Genomic DNA, 26,695 nt, shown 5'->3' with positions numbered 1-26,695 from the left:
ACAACATCTCCGGGAATCTGCCAGATGTCATTACACAAATCCAAAATTATCATTAAAACGACCAATTGAAACTGGGAAAGTTATTTTTATCCCTCCAGAAATACTACAAACATCCTGTGCAGACTAACAAGGTTTGCTTCCCCCGTAGCCATGTGTGAGTCGTGACTTCAAGGATAAACCTTACAAGGTGGGAAAACAGTCTGAGGAACAGTAAGTGCACAGAGCTTAACTCTGCTTTCAGTAAGACAGATCACCCTTTGAGTCACTCTCTTCCTCCGTGCTTTTCTTTATTCAAAGCCTGATGTTCCTACATGATTTAGTGAAGTTCTTAAATAAAATTAAGAAATTTCTCCTCGGTGTTGGCAATACGAGACAGGCTTAATGGGAGCAGCTCCTTGTCCTCCCACTGAAATGAATATTTTCCCCCACTCTTCCTTTGCATCTCACTGATGGGAAAACAGCACATTAATTTCTTTGGGCTGTAGGAGACCGTGGATTATACTGCATGCAGAAAATCACTGGATGTGCCCTATTTCCAGTGGGGATTGGTCTGCCCTTTAGGTGAGCACAGCATCTGAGCTCCACAGAAAGACTGCTGTTGTTGAAGGGAAAGCTCAGATTCCTCTCCTATCTCCAACAGGAATCGCTTTATAATTAATTAAGAACAGAGTATTTGTTACTGTATGCTAATTAGTGCTCCCTGCTTGCTTTTGCTGTCTTTACCACTAAACCTCCTGCCTGTCATAATCAAAAAACCACTCATACTCAAGAAAGATAAGTAGAAACCCATTTGGAGCATCACCTGCATGAGAATCTAAAGCCATTGGCACAGGTCGTTTTCTGGGTACCTCTGCATTTTTGGCAGGCGTGCCTGGTTCACCAACCATGCTGGAACGTGGCCATTTCTGTGGGAATCATATCTGCTTAAGTTCCACATGCAGCAATATTTGGGACCAGGAATAGAATAGAACAATTAAATCAGGTTGAAAACCCTGAGACTAGGAGCTAACCCAATGAGAGCAGCAGAACATAAGAAGCACGAGTACAACTCTGAGCACCAACTCACCTCCATCCGAGACTACAGCTAATAAACCCCAGGGCTGCACGCCAGTCAGGAAATATGCTTCTGGTTATGCAAACAACCAGGTTCAGAGAACATGTGCAAGCAGGAATGAGACCAAATAACAGGATCTGGGAACATTCAGGGAAAAAGCCACACTGAACAGGACCCTGGGAAAGGGAGGTGCATTGCCAGCTCACCTGAACCACTGGTACTGCAGTACTGCCAAGCTGGCTGCGCACTGAGCAGGAGCTGAAAGTCTCCTCCCCAAAGACAGCAGGGAAATACAAGGAATCTCGGGAGTTAGGAACAGTGTAAAGTGAAGAAACTTTCACTATTCATAAGAATGTATTAAACATGGTCTAGTGTATTTGCACCACCTACTGTACGTTTGTATATCCCAAAAGCAGCAGGAGAAGAGCTGAGAGAGAGCTAACATGGGGGAACAAGCCACTGCTCATTATCCTCAAAGAAATATTCACCAGAAATTCTGACTTCGGCATATAAGTTTAGTGTCTATTGATTTCAAATTCTTCAGCTCAGAGCAGACTATGAGTACAACCAGAAGGGCTGTTAGAAAGCCCATGGGAGCAGAGGGACGGTAGCCATGAGATAGGAATGGATACCCAGAATGTTTTCAGAAAGTGGTCTGATTTTCAGGTGGTCCTGGGTGGAGCCAGGACTTGGACGCAATGATCCTCATGGGCCCTTCCAATTTGAGATAGTTTGTGATTCTATAGCTGAACATTTCAGAAGATATCTCCGATGTGCGACGTTCTTTCAAATGCCTAAGGCTCTGAGATCACTTTCATGGTCAGTCTAGCCCTCCAACAACTGCACGTTGGGAAGTGAATTTCATGCTAGGGTATGTAATTTGCACATTGGAGTGGAAATTCAGAAGGACTATGCCAAGGTCTTGTGTTCATCCTTGGACACAGGTGAATATTAATCTTTATCTATACCACCTTGCAAAGAAATCCTGTCCTTCTAGACAAGGAGAGAAACAGAGAAGATTTGTGGACTAGGAGATAAAAATCCATTTGGGGTTGTGCTATTTCTCTTTAAAATAAATGATTAGCGAGAAAAGGAAAAGTTTAAAATTGGCAACGTGTTTTTTATTCCATCCAGCCGCTGTTACCTTCAGCATAAATACATCTCAACTGTAATATGTCATTTCTAATAAACTTAAAAGGACAGGAAAACTGAAGAACCAAACGGGCCTGTGGCAATATTGAAGAGGCACAGCACATCTGTATGACTGTAGCTCCCAATACCCTTGATTGTAGAATAAACACAGAACAGCGAGTTGAATCTGTCTTGTTCCACAAGAACTGTTGTATTAAGTTGTGCTATATTATTTCCTCTTTAAACCAATAAATTACCCCACATTAATCAGCTGGCAAGGAATGCAAAAAAGTAGATGCTATTGAGTTCACACACCCCTTGATATCTTGCCCTGCTTTCCTGTATGGCCACATTCCTTTGTGCAAATGCTCTGCCCACGATGCTCTCCTTCCAGAGCCTCACTTCTCACTCGATTATTGCTTAGCAGTCTGCTCCTCCTCTAACTACCTTGTCCACTTTTTAGGCAAGAAACATTCAAACATTGATAGTCCCATTTGATTTATGAATCCAAGGCTCTTAAAATAAAGAAACCCAGCTCCTTGTCTCTAGATAAACACTCTGCTACAAGAAAGCAATCCTTCACCTCCACACTTTGGTTCCTTATCTGTATTTAAATTGTCCTCTTACTGCTTTTTCTTTAAGCTTCAGGGTTCGGAGGTTTGGTTATGGGATTGTTTCATTCTAGCATGCAGTCATGCAGGAGCCTGAAGCCTTATGTAGCATTATGACCGAACAGACTGAAGGAAAACGGACTCTCAAAGCAGAGAGTGTCATCCTCAGCAGGAAACGGATCGGGAACGGTCACGGACTCACGTCCCCTTCCACCGCTCCTACGACCGGGGTAACCTGACTGGGTTTTGCTGCCACTGTGTGGCCGTTGAGAGCAAGGATGTCCGAGTAAAACAGCAGAAGCGTTGAAACTCCTTAGCTACGATCACAGCCGCACCTCCACCAACCCTACGGGACGCTGTCATATATTTATTTTTACTGTAAAGCCTGGAAGAGTTTACAGCATCCTTATACTGCAGTGTAACACCCTGGATGCATACACATCCCTGTTTGCCTTTAAAATGGAACCAGAAAAGCTTGATCCTAGAGGACTCTCGTCCCAAAAGATGGTGACAGTTTGTCATTCTCCCTGAAAGGTAAAGCTTACTGTTAACAGGCGGCTCCAGCTAAACATGGCTTTGTATTAAACCCGGCAGCAAGTTTTAGAAAGAATTTTGGAAGAATTAATGATCTGCAGAGAGCTCCTAAGTTTTCAATCAGCAGTACTGTGCACAGCCTCCTGCTCAGGCACAGCACTAAACCTTCAGAACTAACATGCCTGAAATGTTACAGAAACCCAAATTCTTCGTTATTACTTTCAGAGTTAAATATTGGCTCAAACTCAAAAGGCAAGCAGTGCATCAATTACTGCGGTGTTTTTACACTGCATATTTTGGAGAAAAAGCATTGGGGGTTACTTTGCAGAAAGCCAACACCTGCAGTTCGGCTGTGAACTTGCTCAGATGCTTTCATCCTACAAGAAAGATGCCAGAATACCTCAGATTCCTGTTTCCAGTAAGAACTCTCATGCTTTAAGCAAGGAGACACTCTCATTCAATCAGGGGGTGGCAATATATTCTGTGGGCAGACATCTGTTTCACATCAATAAAATATACATCCCATCCATTACAGGCTGTGATCTCTACTCTTTGCTGATGAACATTTTAAATTCAGATACACTCCTTTCACAAACATGAACGCAATTAACAATTTTCCCTGCCACAAAATCAAGTGTTGGAACTCAGAAAAAAAACAGTTTGTTGCACAGGGGCAAAATGGAAAATGCCATTCAACTTCAGCCACTTATTGGCTAACAAGCAGAAAGCATCTTTTTCTCCCTCTCTGGTCTAGCATTATGCTTCTACTTTGGAATTATCTATGCCAGTAATAATCTGAAGATGGAGCATTTCTTTAAATATTGCTTCCAGTTATGAGCAAGGAAGATCCATCCAGCGGGATTGGTGGACTTGTTTGATAACACTAAATGACCTCATGGATGCTCATAGACATCTCCTTTCCTTTCAAGTCCACGTGAAAAGGAAGGCATAAAGGCTGAAAAATTGGAGCCTGAATGTAGCAGAAAAACAGAGTAGGAGGCTTGATTACATTTTCCATCGAGTTACCCTGCTTTATTGCATTGCAGCCCTTGAAAATTTGATTAGCAACTTCTCCTCTTCATTCATCCTTCAGACAACTGGATTTCCAACCTCTGATCCGTATCTGCAAACATGCTAATACAGATCCCAGCCAGGTCTTGCCACTACCCATTCCTGACATACTCAAATTTAGGTGTCAGGAAGTCCAAACTTAATTTGTAGTTAACTGTTTCAAGTTCCCTAAAGGCAGAACTGAAGGAAGGCCAGGGCAAATCCAGACCCGAGTCAAAGTGCAGAGTATGAATTGTAACAGATGATTCAAGTCTTTTTTATTTAGTGGTTTTTTGTTTTGTTTTGTTTTCAAGTGAAAGATTCTCTTAATCCTGGGAGATTAAAAGAAAAGAATTCAGTGAATTTAGCCACTGAGCTTTTCCTTTGACAGAGACCCTGCTCATCAGATTGGTGCAGTACACAACAAGCACAGCCGTGACTTTGGCACACAAGTAGAGCTTACAAGCAGTGAGTTTTGCCTGCTTGGACTCTGAGGAAGCACCAGAGATCATTCCTCCTGCAGTATTCATCATTCCACAGCAGATGCTGTGCTGGAGACAGCAGTCCTAGCATGGGATATACAGCAGCTCTACCAGAACATCAGGAGTGCCAATAGCAGCAAAGGCAACAAACGTGTACAGCTGAAGCTGCTGTCCCAGGGCAGTTTTCCTTACCACAAGCGACTGCTGAGAGACAACAGGAGGAGTTTCCCCGTATCCTTCTACCTCTTCAGTATTCACTTGGGATTTCCTTCAGCCCATTTTCAGGGAACAAAGATTTCCTTTTTCTGCGACTCTGTGATTTTTCCCAAAGCTTTCTATCAGTATCCTTACACCTTACCCACACCCAGTTCTACCGATGCCACCATCACACCTGAGAAACCCGTGCCCTTCAAACCACACGCCTACAAAACCAACACAGATGCAGCTCCCTTTGGATCCAGATCTGCTCCATGGAGCATTACACCATGCAGAGAGGTGTGGAAAGCCCTCGGGCACCCAGCTAAAGCCCAGCCCCGGCAGGGATCACAGAGTGGTTTTACAGGTGCTTGGCCGCAAGGAGCATTTGATTTGCAAAGCTCAAGAAAGCAGCAAGGGAGGTCGGTTTGGGGTTACACCACCTGCAAAGACACGGGGAGGTGCACCTTACGGGAGAGGGAGGCTGAAGGGCTTAGGATGCATGTGTGAGGTGCGTGCCAGCAGATGGCATCGGGAAACCATAAATCCATATGCTGGAATACGGCTAGTCCCTCTGCCTCTCTTCCCTCATCCGGACAGCACAGCCTTGGATGCAACACACGGATAAGCACAATTAATGCATTAACTCGTGCACGACGTTTTCTGCTGCAGCTTGGAAACATTTTGGCTCCATTTATCAACATCCCAGCCCTGCGGTGGGAAGGATGCTCGTGGCTTCCTGCAGACAGGGCAGAAAGGAAGTGGGGATTGGATGTGTTGTCCATTGACACATAGGAAAAGTAGCATTTGTTTTTGCCGCAGAGCTCCTCAGTAAGCTCAACACTCACACATGATGTGAATTCTGGCTGCCACGTATCTGCATGGATATGGAGGAACGGAGAGGTTTGTAAATGTTGTGGTTGAGCTTTTGTCCAAGTCCCTTTACTTGCACTGTATTTAGACACTCCTTTGTGACACTCCTCTCCAATTTACCTGAATTTCAGCTCTCAGTTCCACGAGCTCAGAAAAAAACGACACCAGTTACTGACAAAAGTTGGGAGGGAACCACTTTGCTAACTACGAGCAATATTTTGCTCCCAGCTGCTGTCCCACAGCATAGTCTGACCAGCAAAGTCCCAAAAAGCTGCTCTCAGCAGCTGCTTCAGGCTGGGGTATGGGAAAACACTGCCTTGGTGACAGCAAAGGGCAACACAGAACAGCTGCAATTGCAGGGCCAAACCTCATCCAAGTGAAGCTGTGTTCACAACATCACTGGATTTCTCAGGGTTGTACTAATCCCACTGTTCCACAGTTTTCACCTCCAAATGTTATGAAATCTTTCCTTCACATTGCTATTTTCCTTCCATAGATTACTCTGAGAGCTTCCAGCTTTAAAGGACAGCAATATTTACATTTGCTGCTGCATACCTCCTTCTAGAGCCATGTCTTGGGGCTTTTAGGAGTACGCCTGAGCAAACAACACTCTTTTATATAGACTTCAAGAAGAGGTAACCCAAGTAAACACTGTGACTTAAAGCCTTGAAAGCTAATATTTAGCAAGCCCTCATGTTCATAGCTTTGGAAAGGTTTGCCTCTGGAAATAAAGCAAGAATATCTTCTCCTTGAAGAAGAAGAAAAAAAAAAAGACAGTAGCAAATCCACACCCAGCGCTAACACTGACATTCCTGACTTTGTGTTATGCTGAGAACAGCCATATCCAAATGCTGACTTTATAGAGCCAGGTTTACAGACGCAGACCCCCAGGACAAGACATTCCAAGGGCAGACTTTTACCTCCTGAATTGTATGGGCATGTTGTCCCACAGCTGGCAGAGAAGCTGAGTCTCAGAACAGCAAATGCAGGAGGGTTAGAGGCAGTCAGGGATTCAAAAGTAAACAGAGCACTCGATGTGACAGCAAAGTAGCTGCAAATGTACCATGGGACATACAGGGAGCTCCCATCCCAGCACTCTTACTCCCACTGTCACACCATAGGTCCCAAACTGCTTTAGTAGATGCTCTACGGATGGCTGCACTTGTAAACTGACCCTGCACTTGTTGCACCATGAACTGCACTATGGATTCTTTACGTGATGGCCCACTAGGGCAACAGAGGTTTTGATCCTGTAGATTAGGAGGGAGAAATCACAGGAATTAAGTCCCGACACCTAAGCAATACTCAAACAGTGCCTTCTCTTCCAGCTATTCTCTACCAGTAGCTCACAAAGTAATTCAAGGAGCAGTAGCAACATCCCACTTCCCAAATGTGTAAACTAAGGCACAGGGAAAGGGCTGAGCTGTGCCCAGCCTAGAGCAGATCTTCTCTGCTGTTGTTGGGTGCATCCTTCACAAAGGAACAAAACACAGCTGACCCTTCTGCCTCTGTTCCCAAGCTCCTCCATAGAAAAATGGAATAGAAAGACATTTTTCCCAGAAGTATACCAGAAGTAACATAGTAAACAATTCTCTCAGGGCCTCTGACTCAATGTGCAAATCAAAGGGTCATCATTTGCAACTGAGCTGCACTCAGCCCTGTAGAGGTCTCCAGAATAAACCCACACCACTCGGGTGCTGGAGAGGACATTTATCTGAATCTCCTTTGAACTTCAGTGGATTTTGGATTACTTTCCAGTTTTCCCAGCATCCATACAGGAATCACTTCTGTTTAATCGAGTGGTCCAGATCCACAGCAAACGACCCTCCCACAGGGATGCTGCCTGCAGGTTACCATGGTCAAGAGCTTGGAGCACGCTCTTGAGGTCTACACCAGAGCAACACAAACAATTGCAATGTCCCATCCCCAACAGGCTCTCCAGGGAACTTCACAGATGTTTTGGAAGCTATTTTGCAGCAATAGCTTCATTAGGAGAACTCAGCAGGAATTCTCTACTCACATCTCTGGACAAATGCTTCCTTCCACATTATAGCAACGATTGTTATTAATTACTCATTGATTGCGTGGCAGGAAGAGATGAAGAACTGATCATATTGAGGCACTGCTAAAAAGAAACAACTATGTGTAGACAACTTAGCACTCACTTTCATTTTGGAATGCTGGTATATCTGGGGAATGTGAAGAGTGGGCCAACGCTGCAAGCAGACCCACACCACCATTTCCATTCAGGTAATGGTAGCAAAATTGTGTTCTCAAGCAAAGATTTACTTGACATGCAACGAGTTCTAGCAGCAATGAGAAAAATCTCCGTGCAATGCCGGTATTTGGATAAGCACAAAGAGCTGCTGGCACCTCTCCAACCCAAATTGCTCCCTCCTTTGATGTTGGATTCCATCTACCTTGTGTAACAGCCCACTGGTTTGGTTGTCAGCAAGAACCAGACCCGAGGCACATACCTGTGGAGGTAGATGACTAATCCAATTAAATGGAAGTTTAAAAAAAAAAAAAAAGATGCTTCTTGCATTTCTGGACATAAGAGGGGAAGAGGCATGAATATGTACTGAAAATGTTATTTCAATATTCTAGTTTGGGAAACTTGCCACAGATGATCATGGAAATTATTTTACTGGTATAATTAATCCGTCTATCAGCTTATCTCCACATGGGTAATTGATATCACTGCTTTGATTTCACAGAAAATCAAAGACACGTGGAATATGCTCTCCAAATACCTTCTTCCTTCCAGGCCAGTAGCAGATTCTGGAACAAAGCACAGCTCCAGTAATATCTGTGTGTTTAGATCATACTGGGCTCACCTTCTGATCCTCTTTCAAGCTTGTGTTCAGACAAGCTCTACAAAAGCTGCTAAATAAGCCTAGAAGAGTTTCTGAATTACTTCATTTATCCACACCTGTTTTGGCACAACTGCTACTTGCCACTCGCTATCCCTTTTTCTCCAGCACCCCTTCTGTAAATATTGCAAAGCTGCCCACACAGTGCCCGTTCCACAGTGAACAGGGTTTTCTTAGGCGGCCCCACTGCTTTGCTACAGGAGAACACCCTCACAGCAAAGCTCCAACAAAACCCAGGCAACTCATTTGGCTCTTCACCTCCTCAAACAATTGGTATTCAGAGCACTGCTAAAAGCCTCTTCTCAAGATGCCCTTCTTGAAAGGCTTTTTCTCTTTAGCACAGATCACTGGTAAGGGTGGACAGACAAAAGCAGAGTCCTTGGGCTATCTGCAAGGTTCTCTCCAGGAACACAGCACCTGAACATCAAAGATAAATGCACATTGTACAGTATCACGGTGCAAAGGGACGAGCAACAGCCCATACACTCCCATCATGAGCTCAATAGATGCGAAGAACAGCAGCTGTTCAGTTCTTAAAGAACATACACAAGAACAATACAAAGATATCTTTCTCATATTTTCCCCTTTTAAGTGCAGGGTTTCATTGGAATACTTGCATTTTTGCCTGCCCAGCCCTCCGACAACTCGAAATCTGATTTCCTTCTCCCGGAACAGGGAGGGTTTAAGAATACCTTGAACACCAGAACAAAATGCATTTTTTAGAAGGGGTCCAGACCAAGTGCTAACGCAAAATGCTAGTAGCACCAAAAATACCAGAACATTGCTATGTTTTCCTGAAGAATTTATAAGGCCATGGGAAATGCATGTCCTAATAGACCATACAACTTCCTTGGCCCTTTGAAGACAACAGAATTTCAATAAGCTGCTATTTCATCACTCATCTCAGTGACTTCCCTCTCAGCCTTCTCACCTACACCACTGTTCAACAAATGGAATTTCTTCCACCTGCCATGAAGGACACCCCACCTTCCCAGAACCTGACAATTCATGCACTGAACAGGACAACAAAGGTGCTGTGTATCTGCAGGCTTGATGCTCCAGTAAGGATTATCATCTTGATTCCACCAGTGGAACCCATAACCATCACTGTAAATAGTAACCTTCATCCGTCCACTTCAATGGATGTGAAGTTAAGCAGCAACCACAGCCACCTATTAACAAATGGAGGTCATCCAAGCTCTGAGCTGCACCTGCAAGTCATGTTTTCACTTTGTCATTGGGACCCACGCTGAGATATCTCCCAGAAACACACATTGGATTCTAACAGCATTTTTACCAAAAAAAGATTGTAACTGATTAATCAATCAGACTGGGCCACAGTCCTGCTATTTCTGTTCAGCACTCATGATGTGTCAGTGAGCCCTATGGGCAGCTCTAAGCTCATGCTTTGGACAAAATATTTCCAAGACATCTATCACAGGTTCTTCAAACTGTCCCAAAAAGCAGGCTTGAGTTTGTGCTTCCCAGCTAAACCCAAACCCTTGAGAAGGACTGAGTTTTGGTTTGGGATTCTTTGTCTGACCAAAATACCTATTTTGTGCAACCTATTCTAAGGATATTGCTTATTAAATAATTTGTTTAAAGAGATGAGGCATGATCTTCCTTTGTGTTTAAAAGGTTCAAATGCACTCTAACCTCAAGCTCTTTCTGTGGCTACAACCAGCAAGTGCAAGTAGCTGAGGTGTGCTGGCAGACAGCAGATTGCTGCTCAGTAAACACATTACTCACCTCTCAACAACCACACAACCAGCTCTTCCCTTCAGCTTCCAAGCAGTAAGCAACAGCACGTAAAACAATTGAAAAATCCTTCCATAAATTGTCCGTGTCCCTCATGTTAAATTTCCCATCACATTTCCTTCCTTTGCCAACAAAGTCCAAATACTCTCTAATTACCTACTGTCTTTCATAGCAAATGCCCGTATGTGACAAAATCAGGAGCAAAGGAGCCAGAAGTCTCACAATGGAGAGAACTGCAATCATAAGACTCGGGATGTGGGAAACAGCTTTAGAAATTATCTGTTGAGTTTTTGTTATTTTATTGTTAACAAATCCATTGGGAATGCTGTACAAAACTAAGAAAAGACCAAATTGGAAGCTTGGCGATCCTTGAGGTCTCTTCCAACCCAAGCCATTCTATGATTCTATTCTGTGATTAACAGGGGAGACGGATCTTCCCCTTCCATCCTTCTGAAATCTTCCATATCAGAAGACAGATTAAATCTGCATGAGAGTTATTTCACACAACCAGGATAACAATGTAATACTCATCATATGCAAAAAAAAAATAAAAATAAAAATTGTTTCACTCAAATTTCTTTTCTAGAAACTGGTCAGAATTTGACACAATCATTTATCTTTCACTGACGCACATTAGTAGATCCTTGCCTGAATGCTGACATGGGTCTGCTAAGGGATGCTCTCACCCTCACACATCAGGGGAAGGAGAAGCAGCTGCAAAGTGTCTTCCTGGGAGCAGCTAAAGGCAGCTCCTTACTGGGCTCACTGATGAACCTGGCCAGCACCACCGCTGCCACGCCTGGGACTTCAGAGCCAGACTGTGAGCCAAGAAATGTGATGAAGACAAGAAAAGCCAAGCCCAGGGATCCTCCTTCAGCTGAGGCCAACGTGGTGCCTTCGTTTGTTCTCCCTACACAGCCTGAAGAATGAACATCACTGCAAATTCATGTGGAAAGAGAAAGTAAAGCCAGAATTGCCTTTCCCAACAGCTCTGCCAATGGACAGGAACCTGGCCCAGTGCTTGCACACACCAGTCCAACTGCCCCCAGCCCAGCGAGCTCCATCTGAAGACACAGCAATGGGCTCCACCTCTGCTGGCAGAGCAGCTGATGTCTTTGCCATGAATAAGCAGACAGCCCTTTTTATCTGCAGGTGCCAGCTTTGCCCACACATTGACCAAACTCAGATTTTTGTTCTAGTTTAGTCAACACAACCCATTGCAGCAGCAGCACTTCCTTTCATCCCATTTTATGGCTCACATGTGCAGCATTGTCTTGTGCAAATTATGATGGCACAAACACCACCTGCCACTGGTTTAATCTGCCTTCTGTGTGCTCAGGTAATCCCTGCTGCCATTTTCCAGGCATTTTATGGAAAACCCACAATTCTCTGCTGTTTTACTCAAAGTCCCAGCAGTTTTGAGAAATTTAATTTTGATTTAAAGTAAGTAACATGAGTGACCCTGTGCCAAAGCCAAGAGGACCCGGAGAGAAACAAGAGGCCAAAGGAAGAGACAGGGAGAATGAATAGTGTTGCTAAGAGGATATATAACGCAGCCAAGTCATGGGGAAAAATAAAAAGCACAGAAATGCAGCTTCAACATCATCTCCATATCCTCAGTAAGCTTTCAAGCACTGAAGAGTGCACATTTGCCTCTTAAGCACATAGGAGTCCAGTAACACAATTCATACAAGCACGGCTCCTCTATTGAGTTTGGAATAGCATCACATTGGTGAAGGCCTCCGGATCAGCCCTTACAGTTACCCAAGAAAAAGAAATATTTGAAAATTCAGATGATTAAATGCAGCCTGCTGTTCACTTTACCTCTGTGGTCTCCAGTAAGTACCATAAATCCTGGTTTCACTTCGAGACCAATTGTCACATTATAACCCTGCTACATAGGCATACACACATTCCTTGCTATAAAGAGAAGGCGAGAAATCCGTGCCAGATTAGAACATATGGAATCTCTGTTTATGGATAAGTCACTTTTAAAGCCTCTCACTCTATGAGTCATATGTGAATCACCGAAAGTGTCCTGTCAACAATAGTTTATTTACATACATACAGAACCAATTAGTATTATGATGGCAGCTCAGAGAAGCAGGATTATAGTGAGGAGACATAAAAGCAGTGATGCCATTTTAGGAAAGCTGGGGGACAGAGGTTTGCAGACCTCCTGCCCAGAAGATATGAATTGGCCACCTCCCCAGATTGCCAAAATGAAACTCATTTTGATTCATCTTCCACCACCAATAGGATTACTCCTAAATTAAAAGCCCGAATCCTCATTTGTATCAGTTTAGTTTCTCAGTGCTCCATATCCATTTGCGATTTTGGAAAGTTTTAAATGCCCCAAAACATTTGCATTCCTTATTTGAAGATTACTTCAAGTCAGCAACTAAATTTGAGACCAAATTAAATTTACACAGCCTCTTTAAACTACTCAGCTCAGTACATACAGCTTCTCTGGGACTTGCATGGACCTTTCATCATTAATAAGTGGAACAAGATAATTACATGCTCCAGTAGCTCATCGGGGTCTAGAAGTTATCACCACATAACCTGCTTCGTAATGGAAGAAATCATCTTGCTAGAGCTGGGAGCATAATTCAAAGACATTTCCATAAATATATAAACACTGTGAAATGAATTTATGTGATGTGGAGGCATTTCATTTTCGGAACTCCTAATGTGTTTGCTCATTAATGCGTCAGGAATATTCGCTTTGATTTGCTCCATTTAGCTCGGGAGGGTGTTCGACAGCAAAACAGTTAAGACCGTTCCATCAGAGCTCGTGAAATAAGGGCATCTCAGACCAGCAGTGCTAAGAGAGCTCTGCCCAGCCCTTGCACAGGACCAGACGCCGCTATGGATGCTGCAGGGGATGCCCGCATCCCTGACTGCGCATCCTCACAAGGTCTCCGACTCTTTGCAATTTTAATAAACGCTTGCAGGCAGATTTCTTGAAATTGTCTCCTGCCACACGAGCTTTAGCGGCAGCGCTTCCTGCAGCCCCGCTCTCACCCTGAGGTTCCCCTTTAGAGGGCACTGCGTTCACAGCATCGCCTCCCGGGGCGGGGCCGGAGAGCAGGCAGCGCATCGGACGGAAGGAACACGCCGAGCCCTTTCGGAGTGACAGAGCCCCATAGGCGACCCACGGGAATCCCCCACTCTGCAGGTGGCAGCGAGACAGCGAGTCCCAACCACCGCTCATAGACTCGTTCATGTTGGAAAAGACCCTAAGGTCACCCAGTCCAGCCATCAACCCATCCCACCACATCCACTGACCACATCCGTTCTTTTCTTGGACAGTAACTCCACCACTACCCATTGCCACCCACATCCCTGCACACCCTGCAGTGGGGCAGCCCGGTTTTAGGTAAGTACAGAGATTTTTGCAATCTGAAGAACTCTTTGGTTTCTGTTTGCTGCAGCTGTATGTAGTTCGGACTGCGTTTTCCAACAACTTCATGCTGCATTGGCACACTGCAACCACCACTTTCACATTCATGACAGGCCACTATGGGATACAAAAGCCTCCCCCATCCTTCATCTCTGCCCCAGCATCCTCCACTTATGATGAGGAAGGATGCAAGAGGTCCCTCAGTGGCTGGCTGGTGTCATGCAGAAGCAGACTGACTTGCTAACAGGCAGAATTTACTTCTTCCCATCTGGCCTGAGCTACCCTGAACTTCAGCATGTTCCTAAAACTGCCCCTTGTCCAAGAGATTTCCAGCTTCTGACCAGTTTTTAACAGTCAACAGCAGCTGAGCAGTAAAAACATTTGAAACTGGAGAGGTTATGTAGCTCAGAATGCAAAGAACAAAGTTCTACCCTTTTGAGAAGGTGAATTTGACAGAAGTGAGGGGACACAACCACTACAAGGAGCCTGTCCCCAGGCATAGCAGAAACACATTGCTTTTTTTCCCCAGAGCACGTGTCATGGGCTGGACACACAAGGAGTCCATTCGGGAAAAAGCAAACCCTGGCAGCCCTTGTTCACCAGCTTTGAAATTTGGAGAGCAATCCTGCCACTGGTGGGAGAAAAATAGAAACAAAGCCTTGGAACCTCAAGAAGAGCTCTGTATTTCCTACACAAAGCCCGCCAGGTCAGATAAGCATTTCCACACCTGTAACAGAAGCAGTCAGAGGATGCCGAGGTCCTTCCTCCCCAGATCTGCATCATCGCTGTCTGCCTCATAACCTCCCTGAAGAGCTATTTCAATCTCCAGCTTCCACTTCACCACATCTTCAGAGGGCAACTTTTTCTCCTTTTTGGCATTTCAATCTCTAAATATTCAATAAGCACTGTTTTATTTTGTCATGATAGGGGCAGCTGGGATATTCCTCAATCACTACAGCACATGCACTCAATACACAAGAGGCTCTCAGTGAGTCAAGTTTCACTCCCAGCCTTGGGTTTTCTATGTGAACCATTCATTTTGCTGAGTTGGCATTTATACACACCCCCAACTCTCACACACACACACACACACACACACACTCCTTTCCACCATGTGAAACCTGAGGCAAATAGGAGCTTGAAGTCATAACTTCTTTTTCTCTGCCCAGAAGGCTGAACTCACTGCTACTTCCACTTGGCCACACAAATCCCACAGCACGCTGCTTGAACCTCGCTTTGCTGGTGCTGATTCCCACATTCCTCACTCCCAGCCCACTGCTATCCTTTTGCATCTAACCTTACAGGGATGAACAGACACAAAGCAAAGCCCAAACAAGTGCAAACTCATTTTTCTCCACAAATCCAAGCGCAGTAGGGCCTCCCCTTCCTGCCTTCTCTCACTACCGTCCAGCTGTGCCCATAAACCACAGCCTGCTGAACCAATGCAGAGTGGAAGGCAGCTATTAAATCCGCTCCCCGGAGCTTTAACACTTGCAGCAATTTGTAGGGGAATTATTCTCCCTGCTCGGTTTGCAGCCTGCCTCCAGCCCTACGCAAAGGGGATGGTTCATGGAGCAGGGCTCAGCCTCCCCTTCAAGAGCAGAGTTAGTGTTAGAAAATCTGCAGGGGATGCCAGCTGTCTGGCCGATGATTCCAGGCAGCGCTGCTTGTTTATGGTATGGCTGGGCTATGCAAGCCCAAATTGGGCACTTATTTTATATATCCACCTCAGTCAGGAATGTTTGAAGGTGCACAGGGATTTTAGAGAGGAGGAAACAGCAAAACGTACTGCAAGCCTGGAGCTTTCTAAACACTTGCATTTTCCTCTATTTATTTTTCGTTCATTATTCCCTCACCTCTTTTTTAGAAGCCAGAAACCAAGCTGTGTTTGTACACTGCATTCTCTTTGTCTCACAGGAGAGACACACTGATTTGTTTTTCAGCAATAGACTCCAAAAACTTCCTTCCTTCTTCTTCTTTCCTATAAGTGCCCTCAAACACTTACCTGGTGAGCGCTAGAAAAGAAAAAAAAAAGGATCCTTATGTGGTGCCCCAATCCTCATCCATTGCCAGCACTGCTTCAGAGGAAAAGCAGGCCATGAATTACCAGCCCTGAGGATGAACTATCAGGATCCTCAGCAGAGCATCCTGCTCTTCTGCAGCTCTGGGTTTTCAAAACTGTTGCTCCTCAGCTTTCAGACCTTTATACCAAGTATCCCAATAGCACATAGAAGCTCACAAAAAGCCCAATTAAAGAACAGCTACAAAGAGAACTGTATAGGGAATCTCAAATGCACAAATAAATACAGACCAAGCCTCAACCCAAGGACTACAGAGCAGCTTCACCACAGCTACAGAGGACAGACACAGAGCTCAGTGCTCTGAACTACTCACCTCAGAAGCTGAGCTGCCCACAGCTCAGGAGCTCTGCACTCTCCCTTCCAGGCAAACCCAAACTCTGGCTTACCACAACCTTTATGGCCTAATCAGTCTGGCTAATTATGCCTCAGCTGCTTGATTGCAGACTGATTGGTGCTCTTTAACCCTTTCCAGCCCAGTAGCATGGGGGGTATCTTCATACTTCTACCCACAAATGGGCAGATCCGAGCATTCTCACTTGGTTGGGATCGTGTGTCACTCCCTGTGCGTTAGCAAAATCCTTTGATTGTTTCATGAATATCATTTCCATCTTGGCTAATCAAGCTGCAGCCTGTATGCATTCACATCATTCCTAACCATGTGCCAAGGCAGCAGAGACATCTCTGCAGGCTTCCTTCACAGTCCATAGGAATCACCGTGGCTCTACCTTCTCACTTAAACGTATCCACAATCTAACAATTAACTCCATAAATGGTAAAGGTACAGAAGCCCTCAAGGCTCCCACTATTCCTGCACTAGCCACTTCCAGACATTGCTGGCCACCTACCTGGTGTTCCCATTTATCCTTCCTCAAGGACCTCAAAGAGAAGATGACTGACAGGGTGGAAAAAAAAAAACCCAAAAACATGAAAATGAGCTTTTCAAATTTTGTATATCATCGGTGAGATCTGTTATGGATCTGGAGTTATCATTCCCTTTTTTTAAACTCTAGATGTTGTGGCTCTTGTCCCACACAGCTGGAGGAAGGGCAAGGAATGAGGCCTCCTCAGGAGGAAAATCGTAGGAAATATTGAGACTGCAATATACTGTAAATAGCAGATACTTTAGAAGAAAGAAGTGACGGTAAGTAAAAATTCCAGGTTCTTGTCAGCAAGAACATTTCCAAAGAACCCATGTTCTTTTCTCCTTGTTTTCTCTACAGCCAACATGTTCTTTGTGTTTTTCCATTTCATTTCCTCCTCCATCTCTCTTTCTGCCACCTATTCCAGCTGTTCCATTTCTCTCTTCCCTCTTGCCTCCATTTTTTGCTTATAACAAATTGCCTCTGTAGTAGATTGTGAGACCTCTTTCAAACACTTGACCCTGATAGCTAATATCACATATCAGTGTAACAATTAGTATGCTTCATCCTAAAAGTTCTGCTCTGAATTGAAGGGGTTAAGACATTGCTTGTCCCGCTTTTTAATAATGCATTCCCAGCTTTATTTTTCAGCGAGGAGCAATAGATTTCCATACGCATGCTGGAGAAAGAAGAGCTGCTCTCTGGATTGAGTTCATGTTTGCGCCGATACTCATTTCCCTTCCATTCACTGCATTGACCAATAGCTGCAAAATTCGGCCCTTCTATCAAAAGCTGTGCTTCTTATGGATTTTTTTGATGCGTGCTAATTTTTCCCAACCCTCAGTCTCTCCGGTGGGTTTCTGTAGAGCTCCCAGTTTGTGTAACACCCCATAAGGAATGGTTTCCTCTCAGCCCAGCTTCCCGCCAGTATTTCCAACGCCAGACCATCCCAACCCCTACACCTGCTTCATCCCAGAGCCAGTGAGAGGGAAATCCTGGCTGCGGCTTTGGGCATGGCAGAGAAAGACATGTCATGCACTAATAGGCTCAGCTCCTCAAGTTTTAGTTTTGACAGAAACACCTCTTGTAACAAAAAACAGAAATAAATAAAACCAGGAAACACGCTGAGTCATCCAAAATGTTGCAGACAGCAGTTTGGACCTTGCTGAAATGAGGTGCTCATTTCTCTGCGTCGTTTTCATTCTTTCCTACAGGTTGCCTTAACCTTGGCCGCAGATGGAAGAAATTTCTCTCCTCTGCTGCAGCTCCTCTTCTGTCAGAGAAGCGGCATAAAGCAGCGAGCGCTCTGTGTTACAGCAATCACAATAAATTGAGAAGACATTTATAGCAGATCTGGTTGAATATATGAGGCTACCTATTACAAGCTTTGCTCTACCCGCAAAATACCGTTTCATGCTGGCACTTTGATGTTTTCCTTTCTTGTCCCAAAGAAAGTGCTGAGACACCCACTGAAATGATGGAATATACAACTCCCAGCACAACTCCAGGAAGGACACACATTTCCAGGGTGGCTCTTGTCAAAAAGCAGTAAATTTATATATTGCAATAAATAACAACAATGCATATTTTGTTTTGAGAAAGACGCTATTTTCTTTGCAGTGAAAACAACCACAAGCACCAGGATCCGCTTTGATTTCTTCCATTTTGAATCACAGAATCATGAAGGTTGGAAAGACCTCTAAGCTCACACAGTCCAATCCCAACACACCCCCACCATGCCCACTCACCATGTCCCTCAGTGCCACATCTCCACAGTACTTGAATGCCTCCTCAGCTTGTGTTTTCTCTTTTTCTTTCTGTTGAGAAAACCAAGTGCGTGCATGCAAGGAACCCTGGTGAAAAGCAAAAAAGAAAATATAGATTGAGGAAACTTTTAAAATTACAGCTGAGATAGTCATTTTTCCAAAGATTGATTTTGATTTTCACTGGGCTTTTCAATGAAATACCAAAATATATAGGGAAAGAAAGTTAATAATATTTGTACTATAATAGAATATTGACCTATTTTTCCTCCGAGAGAAGAATAAATCTAGCACGGGGTTCATCCTGCTACAGTCAGTTCCTTTCCCTGCACTTTCTATTGGGTGGGAATAAGTGGCCACCATTATTATCATCCTCCTCCACGTTATTACTGTACTTAAAAATGTTAATCATAATTATATCACATGCCAGAGAGAGCTGTGAACTGCACTTTGTTTCTCACCAAATATACTGGAGGTGTAAATTAGACAAAGCCATGAATCAGATCTCTTTTGTCCGCGTACTTCCGTGCTCTTTGCAGGCTTTTGTTGTTGTTGTTTAATATTTAGAGAAAAATCAACAGTGAAAGTGAGAGACACTTTCCAACCAAGAATAATCTCTGAAATGAAATATCTTATGGGAATATCTTTCGCATTCATCCCAAAGGATATTGGAGCTGCTGCAGGACTCTGGACCTGAGGTGTGCAGGGTGAGCTGCAGGCTGTGAGATACAAGCATCCAATCGAGATAAACTGATGCTTTTATCAACAAACACCTCTGTTAATTGTTTTCTGTGATATAAAGGTAATGGATGTATTAGCAAAATCCAGGTGGAATAAAGGAGGAGATAAGCCCCTCCTGTTGATAATGGTTTAATTTATCCACTCAGAGAATACAAAGAGTCAACATGTAATTTAAATACTTAGGACAAAAGACAATTTAGGAAAGTATGTGAATGAGGGAAAGAAATAAAATACAAGGGTGAAAATAGAAGCAGACTGGTGGCAGGGAATCATGTCATGCTTTACTTGTAAAGAGCTGGAATCAGAAGTTATTCTCCTTAACCACCATATTAAATTAGGAGCTGCTTCTGTGCTGCAGATGGGTGCCTGACTATGAGGCGGCCACTGACAAACATCCAGAAAGGAAGATATTTGCCTTTTACTTGGGCAGAATAGCTCTTGCTGCTTAATGTAGTTATGGTTAAGATATAAGAGTTTCTGCAGCTGAAGGACACTGTGGATTGACCAGGGCTTGGATGATACCCTACGTACACAGCCTTGCAATCCTCAATACACGTGCTGGTCAACAGAGCTTCAAAGTTGCACCAAAAATTTTTCAGACTCTTGGACTGGACACCTTATGGACAGCCCTTGTGAGGCACCTTGCTGCCCTGTGTCCTGAGGCAGTGAAGATACAGGGCTACCAGCATCTGAAAGGAACCAGTTAGGGATGCTTATGGAGAAACCAGTGCCACTTCTTTAGCTGTGTCTTCCTCTTCCATCTCTCACTCTGCTCGACTTTCTAGAATCGACATTAACATCCTATAACGTGATGAGATCTTTTTACCAGGTTCACTTGGCATTATTTTTCCTTTGCTGAAACTTAGAATTCAAACATGAGGAAGTTCACATCATGTCTTGTCTAGAACATTTAACCCAGCATCATCAAACTATTGGTTTTCTCATACACTGGTTTGTAATAATTGAATGATCGTAACCTCAGTCAGTTTTGATTTCACATCAGCAAAAAGATGTGGCAGGTCTTCGTGATGCAGGCTTTCTTTTTCTTCCCCTCTACTTTTTTCAGAGTCCTTTCTGACAAAACCAAGGGCTCTTGGGCAATACTTCCTATTTATTTCACTGTAATTTGAAGAGACACACTGAGAATGACAGAAGTTAAGCTGCCTGAAAAATAGGTTTCCAGCCCTCGAGGCAAAAGTTAAAACATTTTGTTGTTTTAACTATGTTTTTCTTCTCAAAGCAGCCTGAGAAAACCCTACTGCTGAGCTAAGGGTTAATTGAGACACAGCTGCATCCCCTCTTTTTACTCTTTAACCAGGCTTAAAGTAAAAACTCCATGTCTCAGAAGCAACAAAACAACCAGGATAAGAAGTGATTATCCATCACGGTTGGATATCACAACTCAAACAAGAGGAAATCTTCTGTAAAACGCTTTTGTTTTCCAGGACCGACGTAGCTTGTAAGTTGTTTTATTCCTTCATTGCTGCTCAGTTCACGTGCAATGAGCTCTGATCCCTCTCATGTACTTTCCAGAGAGTTCACTCTCAAGTTCACTCTCCATCCAATCCTGATTTTGCATTTTTTTCTGTGGCCCAGATCTGTTTTGCTTCTATGGAGGAGTCAAAGAGTAGTGCTCCACCACAGAGACAGTTGCATTTCAGCAAGGAGTTACTTTGTACCTATGAAAATCACCAGAAGAAGAAATAAGTAAAGGTAAAATATCTTTCAACACTCAGTTCAAGATCAGAAGTGAACGAAAACATCACAATTCAGAAAATAGATGTATGTAAAGAACACTCATTCCTTCTCATTAAAGTAACACTAAGTCACAATGTTCCCTCACGTCTGTGTGACACTGCAGGTACGTAGCAGTGTGACCCCTAAAAAATCCCAGAATTTTCACCTTGTGTTCTATGGTGTTTTCAGCTGTCAGTGTATAAATGTGTGCAGCTTATATAAAGGATGTGATTTACACAAGCAGTGCTGACAGCCCTGCATGCAGCTAAGAACTGCTTTACAACCAGTGTGTTGGAACGTGCTTATACAAACCACGTACCAAAAAAATTCAATGAATATGAACGTGAAAAAAAAAATAAAAAAGCTCGTTTTCAGGATGCAGAGAAAAGTTGGAAAGGTCTTAAATCATGAAATCTTCGCAGTGATTGGTTCACTCAATTCTGTTCCCAATCACCAATAAATGTGTAGCAAGATTCCAGCAACCACTCCGGTTGTTTTCTTTTGGCTGTTTTGTTTGGATTTCAATCTAATTAAGAACATCCAGAAGGGTTCAGGGGTTTATTGCCCTTCAGGATATAATCAGAGATCAGATCTAACTGTGTTATTCATTTGTGGAGATAAGGGAATAGCAGTATTAAAAAACCACAGCCATTTAGAGAATGCACCAATTAACTAACACATCGATATAATACACGTTATGTCTGCACACACATGCATGTGTACATATGTGAACATAGGAACACTTGAATGTTTGACATTCAAGTGAATGTTTCATATTTTGCTCTGTTTCAGTGCTCTAGAGCTGAGCAAAGAAGTAGATGGCCTCTCCCCGTGCCCACTGCCTGCAATCCCTGGAGGAGCTTAGTATCTCTGAAATCTCAGCCAGTAATGACCACAGCACATGGCTTATTTCAGTTGTCAGCAACTGACAAGTGCCTTGATGGCATCACTGCAATTATCATAGGATCACAGAATCATTAAGATTGGAAAGGACCACTAAGTTCATTTAGTCCAATCATCAACCCATCCCCACCATGCCCACTAGCCATCTCGAGTGCCACATCTACAGTCTTCTTGAACATTCCACCAGTGATGATGATGCATAGCAGCTTGATTTGGCTGCAGATGAGATTTTCGATCTTCCCCCTTTCACAGGGCTCTGTAATGGCCTGATGGAGGAGATGTGGCAATGTCAGTCTACCGAGAAAAGCTTTGTTTTCCTTAGTTACCTTTTATGTTCCTTGTTTGAGTAGCTCCTGGATTCTCAGCCATCAGCAATTTGAAAATCAGTGCTGCAGAAGCTCAGGTTAAGCTCTGTAAATCTTCCCCTGGAGAGCGGGCACTGTGTCTCACTGCTGAATCAGCAACTGCAAGCTCAACAGGTTGATTCGAGCTGACAGGAGATCCTGCGTTACTTCCATCAGTAAATGCTAGAGACAAGCCCATCCAGCCTTCACACAATGTGCCCCAGTTCTTATTTTCTTCAGCTCTGACATAGTTCTGTTCTCAGTTTGTTCCTATTGTGGCTGCACCCTTCTTTCACTATAAGTGAAAGAAACAAATGTTCAGCAGGAGAAGACCCATTCTGCTATTAGATGCTCCCTGCGGTGGGACAGCTTCTTCTCAGAATGAGTAGTGATGCATGGGCACAGGCTGCCCAGGGAAGTGGTGGAGTCACTCTTCCTAGAGGTGTTCAGGAACTGTGTAGATGTGGCACTGAGGGACGTGGTCAGTGGGCACGGTGGGGGTGGGCTGACGGTCAGACCAGCTGGTCTTAGAGGTCTTTTCCAACCTTAAGGACTCTACGGTTCTTTGATTCCCTCCTCATGCCAGCGTGAGTGTTCCCATAGCTAAATATCTGACAGCAGCATCACAAGAGGAAGGCTGAGGGCACCAAGTCGTTCCTACAGCTTCAGCAAAAAATGTACCAAAGGCATATGGCTGGAGTTGGTGGAGTGAAATCTGGGGCCTCAGAACAAGTTCAAAAGCTTAACCTCATCTTAAAACAGCATGTCTAGTAGTCTTGGCATCTGGGTAAACGCCTTTCAAGTCAAAGCAGCATAGCAAATTTGAGCACTTCACCTCTCTGATAGGAAATCGATGCATCCTTTTAGCATTCAGCTTCCAAACCAGATTTCTCCTTTCTCCACAGCGCATCCCTATCCCGCCATCAGCTGCCTTCTGTTCCCCCAGAACAGCTCAGAAAGGGACTGGAGCAGAGGGGAGATGGGACAGAAATGGTCATCGATGATTTTGTCACAGCGAGCAGATGCCGGCTGATGACAGATGGGTGACAGCCCTCACATCTGGGCTCCTGCCCACACTTTGCCATCTTGCCTTCAAAATCATCACTACACCATTGGTGCCAGGTGAAAAAAAGCAAGGAATCTAACATGAAACGTCTGCAAAGCTCATGACAGGAATGTCTGCGCCAAGGAAATCTGGCGTGTCTGAATGCCTCATCCTGACAAGGATTATTCTCCCCTTTCTCTCTCACTCTCAATCTTTCTTTTCTTCCCCATTTCCCACCACATCCTCAGGTTTGAGTCACTGTGGGTTGTGCTTTTATCAACAATGAAACACACAGACACCTTTCACGGCTGCCGAGCTGGTTGCTTGCTTGGAATTTGGCTTTATAAAAGCTGGTTGTTTGCTTTTAGAGAGTTCGCACACGTGTATACACAGCCTCAGATCTGCACACAAAGAATTCTCCATTTGCCTATGCTACAGCAAAAAAAATGACCTTACAGAGCTCAAGCTGTCAGTAGAGAGGAGCACAGCTGTGCTGTCACCCCAGAGCAATGAGGCAGTGCTGCATAGGCCAGCAGGTAGACCAGCGGTTAATTAGGACCCTGTAAAACAAAACAAAACAAAAAAAAAAAGAATTAAACAAAGAGCAATCAATGGACAGTGAGCTTTTCCATGTCATGTACCTAGCAGAGTAATAACAGTATCAAGATTAACATTACTGATTTGGAATCCTTACAAGGAAAATTCTCTGTAGAGCTGAAAAGTGCTATACAGCTCCTCATTTTAATGACACTGCTCATCCTTTTGCATTTCTTACTGACAGGGGAATGCTATGCCTGCATTGGACCACTGGGAATCAGTGGGCGAGCCTCCATCCCACAACATTCCAACACAGCATCCCCTTCCCAAACTGTTCAATGCCCTGTTCAATGGCATGAGCAACATGGCTCCCTTTCCTCCTGGTTTTTCGTTTTCACACTGCCTCTGCACTTCCCGATTCCTGCTCACACTGAACATGATGAACTACAGCAAGGAAGGCGCCCGTGATGGTATTTCCTGCCTGTCAAACAACAGAAGGCATCAGAAACTTTGGTAGAAATCCATTTCATACGACATTGCTATGTTAACAGTCTGGGCCCAGATTACTGTGATGGGTTTGGAGTAAGGATGTTTTCCTAAATTCTGATCCTGCTGAGGCTTGGTTACCTCTTTCAGGTTCCACATAAGTTTTCACACTGCCTATGATGCTTCCTCCAGCCAAAGGAGTTCCATGGGGAGGGTCATTTATGCTTCTTGATCAGCTCATTATTTGCAGTGCTCCAAGCTGCTCTCGTTGCATAAAGGTGCTCCCTAATGGCTTCTTGCTGTTTGTCTGACTTGTGGGGTGTCAGCTCACACTCATTCCAACACAGAGATCCCTTTGCTAATGGATTTGACATGAGCAGCCTTTCATTCAAAACTCTTCCAAGCAAATAAATTGAAATTTTTTTCCATCGATGCGTTTCAGTCATTGAAAACAAGGAAAGTATATTGTGTGATTTAGATCACCTGTCATACAAAATAAATAGGAACCAGTTGAATCATCCTCTGAACTTGTTAACAAATAATGGAAGAAAACCCTTGAAAAAAACTGAATTCACTTCCCAAACGTTTGTGAGTCAGAGAAGCAGCCACATTCCTGCTTGGAAATGGACCTGGTTCCTCTTGAACTTAACAACCACCACACACTTAAATCCACCAAAGATGAGTTAGACCAACAAGTGCTGAGCTAGGACACTACCCTGCAAAGTTTTCAGCTGTTTTCAACACTGGAATTCTTCCCCAGCATCCCGCAGACAACACCAGAAATCCCCGAGGTCGTGGAGGGCATTAGGGTATTCATTTCTGCAAATCAGAATTTCCCCCAGGCTTTGCAGAACTTGAACCAGCTCTGTTTTGTGTCCATCCATGACAATGTTAGCTACTGGTTTCTCTGGGAGAAAGGATAGTTCCAAAAATGAAAGCTTCCATTTTGTTGTAGTGATAAATGAAAGTATAAGACAGGCAAACTACCAAATTCCTCCATAGAATGAAAGGAACTACTGTGCAATGGAAAAAAAAAAAGTCAGGGACTAAAACTCCGTGATTCAGCAGAGCTTCTCAGGACATACCTGAAAGTGCCTCTTCCCTCTATTTTCCCCAGCTGTTCACGGGTTGACCAGACTTTCCTTACTGTGATGTGTTGGCAGCAAACAACATTTCATGAGACAGCTATAGTCTGCAACATCTTGTCTGCTGCTCTTATTAACAATTTTTCCCCTCATCTATGTCTGCTTCATATGAAACAGACAGTCTACATGTCAGATGTTCATTATATTGATGATGTCCCAATGACAACCAATTTATTTTCCTGCCTGCACCACCAAGAATTGCATTACTAATGATGTCTATCTGCTCTAGAAATGCTTTGTAAAAACTGATGGTCTGCCATGGGGATACTTAATTATATCTTCTTAAAGGAATACAATTAAGTTTGTAGGTAAAAGATTGCTCTGGGGTTAAAAATGTATCTCCAAATTAGTTTTCCTGGTGGGTAAGATATTTAATTTTCATTTCAGTAACCAAACTGGAGAATTGATCTGGGAGATCTGGTAAGATGAATGCTCTCAAAAGCACACGACACCCATCTGAGCCAACATTCAGCCCTTCCCCAACATGATATCTGGTGGTGAAACCAGGAAAACACCACACACACACACGACAGTGCACCCAGCAATGAAGGACCTGTGAATACCAGATGCTGACGGGGTCAGGCCTTTCAGACAGTTACATACAGCAGTGTGGAAAGTGCAGTTTTTTATTTGCATTTCCACCAAGGAAATCCCCGCTGAGATGACTATAAGGAAACTTACAGAGAACATCAGGCAAAGTGCTCAAATTGGAAGCCACAAAAACATGGTATTCCCAGTTGGCACAAACCTCCTGGTCACCCTTTAGCAAGTCTGCAGGGCTTGGGGCACTACTGACACTTGGATGCTCACCCAGAAATGGGCAGCACGAGGACATATCGTACAGGCAGCAACTGGCTCCTTCACTCAAGCCAGCAGAAGGTGTCTCAGCTCTCCCGAAGCCTACACGCAAGCTGGGATCTTTCATCTGTGGTTTCCAAACTGTCCCGACTGGTAACAGTTGGATTTTCTGCGGCAGCTTCCTTTGACTCCTCAGGATCATTTATCCTTTCAGTTCAGTCTGCTCCGATGTTTTCCACATCACCTCTGACATTTTCAGTTTCCACATTAGCTATAACATATTTATTA

At 44.0% G+C, this 26,695-nt stretch overlaps 1 protein-coding gene across 3 annotated transcripts in view; it reads right to left on the bottom strand.

Moving 5' to 3' along the window:
• Nucleotides 1-26,695, bottom strand: part of MCTP2 (multiple C2 and transmembrane domain containing 2) — a 184,648-nt gene that overhangs the window by 124,818 nt on the left and 33,135 nt on the right. The window contains exons 3-4 of one of the 3 annotated variants that reach the window (XM_085234346.1): nt 22,379-24,001; nt 18,657-21,091 (exon numbers count right to left, since the gene is read on the bottom strand). The gene's annotated coding sequence lies outside the window, so the exon portion shown is untranslated. Of the gene's footprint in view, nt 1-1,260; nt 14,550-18,656; nt 21,092-22,378; nt 24,002-26,695 lie in introns of those variants that run through there. The other 2 variants (XM_085234348.1, XM_085234345.1) reach the window with 2 other exon arrangements.

Source organism: Meleagris gallopavo, chromosome 12 (assembly GCF_905368555.1).
Source record: "Meleagris gallopavo chromosome 12, MGAL_WU_HG_1.1, whole genome shotgun sequence".
In the NCBI taxonomy this organism is placed as follows: Eukaryota; Metazoa; Chordata; class Aves; order Galliformes; family Phasianidae; genus Meleagris; species Meleagris gallopavo.
Note: the sequence above shows the minus strand (reverse complement) of the source record. Positions and strands in the feature narration are given on the sequence as shown.